At 48.8% G+C, this 11,065-nt stretch overlaps 1 pseudogene; it reads right to left on the reverse strand.

Moving 5' to 3' along the window:
* Positions 1–329: 329 nt before the first annotated feature.
* LOC125533499 lies at positions 330–1,758 on the reverse strand (annotated as a pseudogene).
* Between the last annotated feature and the right edge of the window lie 9,307 nt (positions 1,759–11,065).

An 11,065-nucleotide genomic window follows, 5' to 3' on the forward strand; every position in this document is an offset into this window, starting at 1 on the left:
TCTGGAGTTCGATGGCGTGTCCGGGGTGTTGCCCCGGTCTGATACGTTCAACGACAATGACTTTATTTTTGATGAGTCATCTTGGAAGGTCCGCAAAGTTGCATATCAGGATGGAGCCGCGTCGAGCTCGATTGAGGAGGCGATCCATCATTTTTTTTATGGTTGTTGTGGTAATGCTAAAGGCAGATGACAGACGTTGGTGTCAAGCTGAGAAATGTTATGCTATCTTTTTAGTTTTGTTATGTCGGTCCTTACGTAATTTATATTTTATTGTTTATGATATGAACGAGACATGTATTATCATGAAAAAAACCCGATCAACAATCACGAAACAAATATTTTGGTTTTTGTTTTTTCGAAAAAACAATCACGAAACAAAGAATTAAAGTATACCCCTAAAAAACGAAACAAAGAATTCAAGTGTGATAATTCGATCGTCAAGCTGCGCACGTCGATCACGTCCTGACCCTCCTACAGTTAACGCGGACCTTTCCAGGGTTGCCGCCGCGGATGGCGCCCATTCTCCCCATGGCAACCGCGAAGCTGCTGAAGAAGGCGGACGGCGCGGCGGCCCTGAGATCCCTGACCCTGGCCACGGTCCGGGGCGAGTTGAGCGCGGCGTCGGACTCGAGCACGGTGCGGTTGGCGAGCACGTTGGCGTAGTAGCTGGTGTCGAACCCGTAGGGGCTGCCGGCGTCGAGGGGCACCACCCTGTTCGCGTCGTAGCCGCACTGCCGCCTCAGCTCGTTCCTGAACGTGGCGTTCATGCCCTTGTCCTGGTCGCTCATCAGCCGGTAGTCGAAGGTGCCGCACCGCGTCACCCCCAGCGTGTGCGCGCCCGACAGGACCACCACGTCGTCCATGGAGAGGCCCTTCCTGAAGAAGTACTGCGCCAGCAGGTCAACGTTCCGCTGCTTGTGAGGAGGGAGGTCGCTGTTCGCCATGCTCGCCCGCGACACCGTGCCGTCCGGCCTCCCGCCGGGGACCTTGTACTCGTACCCGCCGGTCTGCATGCATGCATGCGAATCCCCAATTATTTGGTCGATCGTCAGTGATCGACATCACAAGTCGTTGAACCTGACTTTGGTGCACGTACCGCGACCCTGACGCTGTCCCTGGCCGCGTAGGCGAGGATGTCGGCGCACGACACCGTCTCCTTGCAAACGGCCTCGATCCTCGCCTTGGCCCTGTCGATCACCTCGAACCCGCGGAGGCTCCGGTTCGGCGGCGCGTTCTTCTCCGCCTGGTTGTCGCCGGACTCCAGCAGCACCGACCCGTCGCACCCCTGCCACGCACACGCACACGCACGTTGCAGTTGATCAAAAAACTGAGCACCGGATCGTATGCACGCACCACAGCGATGGAGACCGGGACGTGCTTAGTGCAGCCTTACATTGACGAAGCAGTCGTGGAAGTGCAGCCGGAGCAGGGCCGCTGGCATGCTCCTGTCCGCATTCCACGCCTTCTGGACCTCCTCGAACACGATGCTCTCGGCTCTATTGCACGTCTGGTTGTAGTACCCAGCCCTGAGGGTCTGCGCCTCGGCCACGCTGGCGGCGTGCAGGAGCAGCCCCGCCACGACCACGACGGCGACCAGCACTCCTCTCATCGCCATCGTCTCCAAGATCACCGCCACGGTGAGGCGAGATGGCCGGTGCAGCTCTTGGCTAGCTAGTACCGGGAGCCAAGGAGGAACTCGACACGGTGGTTTGGTTTTAACGACGTGCGGTTAGGTGCATATATACTACGAGTCACGAGAGCGCGAGGGGAGCTGCTAATTAGGACGAGGATGCAATGCGAGGTCGTAGTCGAGGATTCGTGCGTGCATTTGAGGCGCGCACGAAGCAAAGGACGAGCTGTCTTATCTCGTTTTAAATTCGTGGTCTGGTCTTCGTGATCGAGGCGTCGAGTACGAGTAGGCCTCCCCCAGGACATGCGTGAGATGCTATACTTGCAGCTGGCCGGGAGGTAGCTATCTAGCGGCGTTGAATGATGAACGCGACCGTGTCCCGGCCAACCTAGACATGCTGCCGTGTTTAGATCCCGCGGGATGGAATCTGTATATCATCGTGCAATAATTATTATTTTTGACAATCAATACCATAATATATTATTGTAGCAAATTATATATGGTAGAGATACATGAGCTGACTACAACAATTATAAAATAAAGTCTAAAATAAACGAGCAAATCTTGGAGATCTTCAAACTCCTCTTTCTTTCATGACACAATTTTGTACTTTTCCGAAGGCAGACGTATGAACATAATAAAAGTATCAAACCACACACATGTAAATATCAACGAGGGTTCTCCCATTGTTTTAATTTGAACCGCAATGCCGAGGCTGAGATGCACGCACGCCGTCATTACACTATTAGAAAAATGTCTACTAGTGGCGCACCTGTTTTGCCTACTAAGGGCATGTACAATGGTTGATAAGATAGTCTTATTTTAAGTTTTGCATGTAAATTAGAGATGACAAGAAAAGATGTCTACAATGAGTCATCTTTTAGTCTTATCTTAGGCTTTCTCTCTCCTCCACCTCATCATTTATCTTATGTGGCATTCTTAAGATAGAACCATTGTACATGCCCTAATGGTGCACTACAGGTGCGCCACTAGTATCACGTCATTAGTATTTTTTACTAATGGCGCACCATGCAGTGCGCCATTAGTATAGCCCACGATGCGCCATCAGTATGCCTCCCAGGGGGCATATTTACCCATGTGCTTTGGCATACTAATGGCGCACTAGTGGATGATGCGCCATTAGAGTCCTTTTTGCAGTGCGCCATTAGTGTGCTGAGTGGTGCGCCACTAGTATGAATATTAGGGATTTTTTTTCTTTTCTGATATTTGCACAGGTTACAAAACATATTACTGCACATAATATAGAGAGCACAACATATAAACAGCAGATTTATCGAATACAATAGAAGATTAGTCTCCGAATACAATTCATCATATTAGTCTCCGAATTTAAAATACCGAACAAAGTTAGAACATTACAAGTCTCGAAACCGCGAGTAGCGAGTTTGTCTTCACATTACAAGTCGATATCGATCATCTAAACTACCATCACATAGAAGAGAGCTGCGGTCATCACGATGAGCATCATCGCGATGAAACTGATCTTTATCTGGTTCCTCCAACGCTCCCTCCTCTCTCCCGCTAGATAGTGCGCGTATCTAACTTCCGCCTCCGCCCTAGTGGTGTACCCTTTGTAACTGTTACTGCTGAAACGGTGAATCTGTCTCCGACACTCCTCCCAGTCGTCGTAGACTCCGGGAACCTTACCCTTGTACACGACATACGACGGCATCTCTATGCACTAGCCAAACAAAACGTTAGTAACAATTCACAGACAATACATAAGCAATATATAAGTATGCAACAAAAGGATCGGAAGAGAAAAGCAACACATTAATAGCACGATTCATGGTCCTACTAATAAATAGCATTGATTACATATAAGTTGAACGACTGTCCAAACCAAAGAGACATGTAAGTTCATTAAAGTTTAATTACAACATGAGCCAATCGATATTTCAGAACTACACATAGCATCACTACTTTCGACTCGACTCAGGGACCGGAGCGTGGATGAAGCCGCCGTCTCTCGTGATGGTCATGAAATCGCGGGCGTTGTCAGCCTGCATTTGTAGCGTTGTGTCTATCTCATTGTTGGACGGTTGATATCTGAGGTAGAACTGCCCTGAGGTACGAAGGACATCTTGATGGATGATTTCCGCAAACTCCGACTGGATGCGAAAGAATTCCTGTTTGATGTCCGCGTCCTGGATTGCCGACAATCTTGTGGCCCAATCTTTGAGATTATTTGGTAGCAGAAGGTGATTATGGTCCCGTACGATCGCCCGCATGTGATGGAGGCATAGTAGGCATCCGTATGACCGTCAGGCGGCTGCTTGACACAGGGGAACGTCGTAGTGTGGGCGAACACGTGCTTGCCATACCTACGAACTGGCCTGGTGAAGGTGCCTCCAGATCTGGCATACCCGGGGAGAACATCATCAAGAACTTTCTCGATATCTGTATAGTCTTTCTTCGACTGACGGTCCGAGTCAAAATACGTGGCCATGGAATATTTCGGGCTTAAGAGGATGAGTATGCAATGTGTGTCACTGCACAAAACACGGAATGTTAGAAAAAAAAAAGAACGATCGAAATCTAAGAAATCATATGTTACTGGGCGGTGAGGGGATGACTTACTCGGAAAAGTAAGGCACGAGAAAGTTATCCTTATCTGGGTTTGCCAGAATGACGCCTTCGAGGTAAGAACTCGCGACTTGTCGGTCCCCAGCGTTGCCCAAGAGCTTGGCACGCATGTAGAAGGGGTCGACTATCACGATGTCCGGTGTCTTGTCTCTAATGATCCGCATCTCCATACTCAGCAAAAATAGCCGAACGAAGGTGTAGTGCAGCGGATGAAGGTTAAACATAGCGAAGATGTCATCAAACCACAGGATGATCGTACCCCCGATGGCGTTATCCACAAAGCCCTTGCCCTTTGGCACCTTGGCCACGAAAACCGGGTATGCCACATCATTCTTGGAGAGACGCTGCTTCTCCAAAGAAAGAACACCGTCATGCAGACTCCGCATAGCACCGGTTGCAGCATTGAGCAGATTAGTCGGTAGCATCGGCCTACCCGCCACATGCACCCTCCTCGAGATATCCTTAGGTGAAGGTGGACCGTCCTGAGCACGGATCGTACTCGGTGCCGGCTGGCTGGCACCCTTGTTACTCTTTCTTTTCCATCCCTTCTTCTTCTGCTGTAATGGGATCGAGTTCTGCTCACAGACCGCCTTCTTGAGTGTGTTGGGGTTGATAATATTTGGCACCTCGGCTATCTGAGGCTTGGTGAAGGCAGCAGCTGGAGGCGTCTCCTGAGAACTGAACGCCAGACGACACCTGTTGCAATTTGGTTTCTCCGCGGTACCAGCATGATCGCGGTCGTCTTTTTCAGGGTTGGGTTCTTGAGAAGGAGGCCCAAAGAATTCATCACCGTACCCATGTTCGGCAAAGTACTTATCGACGTTGGTAAATGTACCATCGTCGTTGTCGTTGTCATCCAGATCCTGTGCCATAGGGATGTCCGGTAGCGTTGCGGCGGTCTTGCCATGGCTTGGCGCCGACACGACTGGCGGTGTTGTTTGTGGGGTGGTGTCCCTCGCCCCCAAACGAATCTGGCTCTTCGGCCAAAGCGGGGGCCAGCTTACGCAGGTGCTGAGGGTCATCACATCATCTTCGTCGGCCCCAGCGGGTCGAATCGGAGGTAACAACTCGTCGCAGCCTGGCAGCACCTGAACCAGTTCAACCCTATACACGGTGGGTGGCATCGGATTACCGTGGAACACGGGATTGCCTGGTTGAATGATTCTGCCCTTGGCGACATCGATCAACTCGCCGCCCACGAAGTGTAGGAGAGTGCATGGAACGTCGGCGGCGCCCTGCGAAAACATGTAGGGCGTCAGGGATGCCCTGTCAAAGGCAAGGAGATGAAGTCATCGGCCGAGAGGCTTAATTAGTTACCGTGATGGCGTTGAGGTCGGCTAATGTCGAGGCACCGCCAACGGCGGGCGTGCAACTGATGGAGGGGCCGCTTGCTGCCGAGGTGCCGGCCGGCGTACACCCGGGTGCATTAAGCTCCAATGCCCGTGCCGGTGTCGGAGACACCAATACCTCCTCCGCCGGAGACACCAATGGCGCCGCTTGCGCGTTGTGCGAGTTGCTGGCCGTGAAGCTGGGAACCGGGGGCGGCCCCTGTTGGCCGTCCGCAATCCACGTCGTCAGCCCCTGAATCAAGGTAGGCACAATGGCGGTGAGCATCGATCCCAGTTGTTATTGCACTTGCTCTTGGACAATCTCCGGAATGCACGCCACTTGTGCCTTGAGTTCTTGAACCTCGCGCGACTGGCTTTCCGAGCTGGTCTTTCTCTCCTTTCGCCCACCAGCGTTATAGTATGACAACCATTTTGTGGACAAGCCTTTGCCGGCCACACGACTAGCTGACGACGGCTTACTGAGCTTATCCTTGTTTTTCATTATGTTCAACGCCCTATTTAGAGTCCTGTCCCAAGGGGTGCTCTGAGACGACCCCGCGCTACTGCTTTTAGTCTCCTGCGGAAGGAATGTGAACCATTTAGAAATTTGGCTTCATTAATTAGAATGCAACCATATGGAGCTAATTACGCGGGGGTGTATTCCTTACCAGAACAAGCTCAAGCGCCCTGGTCTTCGGATCCGTGGTAAGCTCCTTTGTTACCGGGTCCTCCTTGTACCGGGCCCTGACATAGTTCCTGGTCTGCTTGTCACGATATTTCTCGAAGCGGGGCGGTAGGCCTTGCTCGGCACGCTCAGCGTCCTCCTTGTCCCATATAGGCTCCGCCACTCTGTAACCGCTGGGACCGAGTTTGTGTTCCCCTAAGTTCAACTCCCGCATTTCTTTTCCCCACTGACTTGATTCGGAGGTTGCGCTGCTCTCGCACTTGATCTTGAACTCCTTGTAGTCATCTTCGATGATCGAAGGATTTTCCGTCTTGATCTTCTCATAACTATCACCTTTGTCAATCATTCTCTTCACCGCGCTTCTCCAAGTAGAAAGGGCCGTGCTCATCGTCGTGAGGGCGGCACTGTTCACTTTATTCCCTGAGAGGCGTGTGTTTGCAAAGTCAGCGGGGAACTTGTATCGTTCGTGCAGCTTTGTGAAGAGGAGGTTGCGCAAATTCCCTCGGTCCTTATGCCTTAGGTTCTCGGTGTTGATCGAGATGGTGCTCCGGAGAATGCACCCGAGCTGAAGCGAGTACCCCTTGACTAATTCTTTGGGCGCCGTTGGATGCCCGTCGGAGTTCACTTGAGTAAATTCCTCCTTGACGGTGCGGAGCACGTTCGGGCGCCGGTCCTTCTGTTGCCTCTTCGGTTGGCTGCCATCTGTGCGTGCGCTGCCATCATCAGTGGTGGCATCCTCGGCGGCACCATCAGTGGTGTCATCCCCGACGCCACTAGGGGCTGTGTAGTCAGGATCGGTGTCTTTCGCGACGTCCTCATAGCGGTGAGGTTCTTCCTCCATCTCCTGGGACAGATCCCAGAATTGCTTGCCTGAACCGCCGGCCTCATCGTTGTGGGCCATGTTTCGCTCTAAATAGGAAAAAAGTTTGGTCAAAAAGTTGGTTATTGTCAAGGAACAAGATCATGGTCTCATCATTTAGGGTTTGTCGACACCGAGGCATCCTAAAAGCTAAGCTTTTATCATTTAGGGTTTGTCGACGCCGAGGCACCCTAAAAGCCTAAGCTTTCATCATTTAGGTTTTTATCGACACCGAGGCACCCTAAAAGCCAAGGTTTTATAATTTAGGGTTTGTCGACGCTGAGGCACCCTAAATGCTAAGTTAAGTTTTCATCATTTAGGGTTTATCGATGCCGAGGCACCCTAGCTAGGTTGACGCTAAGGCAGTTGATCCTACTTAATTAAGTACTAAGATACCCTGGCCCATGCATTAGTCGCAAGTACCCCATATGTCCTGTTTTTAGCAAAGTCATGCTAAAATTCACGAAAAATTTCAGCATGACCTTTGCTGAAAATAGGACATATGGAGTACCCGAGTTTGCCGGAACGGAAGTTAATCGACATTCCGGCAAACTCAAGGGAATCATTATCCACGCGTAATGAAGTCGCCAATGGGTCATTTCAGAAGATCACAAATAGCATCATCACAAGTACAACATCATCACAAGTACAGCAGCAGCAGCAGTGAATACAGGCATAACAGCAGCAGCAACAGGTTTATTCTTCTTCTTCATAAACATTAATTGGTGTGGGTGACTCTATCTGCCCTCTAATGACTCACTCAACTTAACAGGACAACCCACAAGCATTGTTTTGATTCCAACAGCTGCTGTAAAATACATCCAGCAAAGGTGCTCTAAAATCAGAAATACTACCCCCAAATCTTTAGCTCAATTCTGAAAATACATGGCTAGGACAACGGTAGCATTCAACCACAAGCCCAAGCCTATACTTAACTAGGCCCAGGTCCATTAAATTTTTACAAAAACCAAGAAATGGAATCAACTCCCCTTGTTGCTGATTCAGTCATGGGAGATGCCATGTCTCAAAAATATCAAGTATCACCATCATGTTCGATTTCAATATAAGGAATATTACAAAATTAACAGTGAAGATCCCAGGTGAGTAACACACTTTGGTCTTCTAGTTACAAAACAAAACTGACATAATTCTAGATGCCATAATCAGATCAAAATTTCAAACCACACACTTACTTTCAAATATCAAATTAGGAACATTTTGAGACATAGGAAAACAGTGTACATCTGAAAATGCTGCAAACTATGAAGAAAAACAAGAACATTGTGTAATACATGATTATTCAGTTAAGACAAGAGAAATCGTCTGCAACTACTACTGTAAATAATACACCTGTTAACACATTTCTGAACATACATCCAGCAAAGATGCTCTAAAAAAAATACTACGGCCCACGCCCACCCACCCCATCCCAGCTACTAGTACCACTTTCAAGTAAAACACTTGTTAGTTCAATTCTGAAAATATATGCAGCAAAGATACACCTCTTCTAATGACGTGATACTTTGAACAAAATGTACCCTGCAGCTAAATCAATGTCGACCCTCATAAATCAATGTTGACTAAATTTTTTAAGCGCTCTTCCTAAAAATCACTAAAGTAGGAAATCTTTAACATAATGTACCCTGCAGCTTTGTTCAATTGGTACAGTCAACAGTGGGTTTCGTTCAATTGATCAGGAGTAGGAGATCTTGGTGTTAGACCAAAAATTCAGTTATGCACATTGTTAGTTCTTACCCTCATTTTTCACATTGGTGAAAGAGCCTGTCATTGCAAATTCAGTTAAGTGTTTACTTTCTTTAGTTTGACAGAAATGTTTAAGTTAAGTGTTCAGCTAACTTGAGACTTAAGAATAACGATGAAAATTTCAGACTTCGCAGTACAAATTCAGAATAGGGAGTTGGAAGAGAGAGGATGGCTCACCGTGGAGGAGTGGAGGACGAGGGTGAGTTGATGGCGGGCTGAGGACGAGGGTGCGTCGATGGCGGGCTGAGGACGAGGGTGTGTCCCCTTCTCCTCCCAATCGCGCCTCAGATCAGGCAGGACGACGGTGATGGCGGCGTAGCAGCGGGCCCCGTGCTCCTTCAGAGGAGGGGAGAGGCGGTCAAGGACGACGGCGATGGCGGCGTAGCAGCGGGCCCCGTGCTCTATGCGGAGGCCAGGGGAGTCGAGTCAGTTAGGGGCAGGAGGCCGAAGGCGATGGACGGGCGGAGGAGGAGGGGGGCTTACGGGCGGAGGAGACTGATATGTCTCCAACGTATCTATAATTTTTGATTGCTCCATGCTATATTATCTACTGTTTTGGACTATATTGGCTTTATTTTCCACTTTTATAGTATTTTTGGGACTAACCTATTAACCGGAGGCCTAGCCCAGAATTGCTGCTTTTTTCCTATTTCAGTGTTTCGAAGAAACGGAATATCAAACGGAGTCCAAACGGAATAAAATCTTCGGGAACGTGATTTTCTCACCGAACGTGATCCAGGAGACTTGGACCCTGCTCCAAGGAACAAAAGAGGCGGTCACGAGGGTGGGGGGCGCCCCCCCCCCCTAGGGCGCGCCCCCTGCCTCATGGGCCCCTCGTTGCTCCTCCGGCGTACTTCTTCCTCCTATATATACACACGTACCCCCAAACGATCAGAACAGGAGCCAAAAACCTTATTCCACCATCGCAACTTTCTGTATCCACGAGATCCCATCTTGGGGCCTGTTCCAGAGCTCCGCCGGAAGAGGGACGTTATCACGGAGGGCTTCTACATCATCCTAGCCTCTCCGATGAAGTGTGAGTAGTTTACCTCAGACCTTCGGGTCCATAGTTAGTAGCTAGATGGCTTCTTCTCTCTCTTTGAATCTCAATACAAAGTTCTCCCCCTCTCTTGTGGAGATCTATTCGATGTAATCTTCTCTTTGCGGTGTGTTTGTTGAGACCGATGAATTGTGGGTTTATGATCAAGTCTATCTATGAATAATATTTGAATCTTCTCTGAATTCTTTTATGTATGATTGGTTATCTTTGCAAGTCTCTTCGAATTATCCGTTTGGTTTGGCCAACTAGATTGGTAGTTCTTGCCATGGGAGAAGTGCTTAGCTTTGGGTTCGATCTTGCGGTGTCCTTACCTAGTGACAGAAGGGGCAGCAAGGCACGTATTGTATCGTTGCCATCGAGGATAACAAGATGGGGTTTATTTCATATTGCATGAATTTATCTCTCTACATCATGTCATCTTGCTTAAGGCGTTACTCTGTTTTTAACTTAATACTCTAGATGCATGTTGGATAGCGGTTGAGTGGAGTAATAGTAGTAGATGCAGAATCGTTTCGATCTACTTGTCACGGACGTGATGCCTATATACATGATCATGCCTAGATATTCTCATAACTATGCTCAATTCTGTCAATTGCTCAACAGTAATTTGTTCACCCACCGTAGAATACTTATGCTCTTGAGAGAAGCCACTAGTGAAACCTATGGCCCCCGGGTCTATTCTCATCATATCAATCTCCATCACTTTAATCTTGCTTTGCTTTTTACTTTGCTTTTACTTTTTACTTTGCATCTTTATACCAAAAAATACCAAAAATATTATATCTATCAGATCTCACTCTCATAAGTGATCGTGAAGGGATTGACAACCCCTAATCACGTTGGTTGCGAGTAGCTATCGTTTTGTGCAGGTACGAGGGACTTGAGCGTGGGCTCCTACTGGATTGATACCTTGGTTCTCAAAAACTGAGGGAAATACTTACGCTACTCTGCTGCATCATCCCTTCCTCTTCGGGGAAAACCAACGCAAGCTCAAGACGTAGCAAGAAGGATTTCTGGCGCCGTTGCCGGGGAGTCTGCACAAAAAGTCAACATACCAAGTACCCATCACAATCCCTATCTCTCGCATTACATTATTTGCCATTTGCCTCTCGTTTTCCTCTCCCCCAATTCA

This window comes from Triticum urartu, chromosome 1 (genome assembly GCF_003073215.2).
Source record: "Triticum urartu cultivar G1812 chromosome 1, Tu2.1, whole genome shotgun sequence".
In the NCBI taxonomy this organism is placed as follows: Eukaryota; Viridiplantae; Streptophyta; class Magnoliopsida; order Poales; family Poaceae; genus Triticum; species Triticum urartu.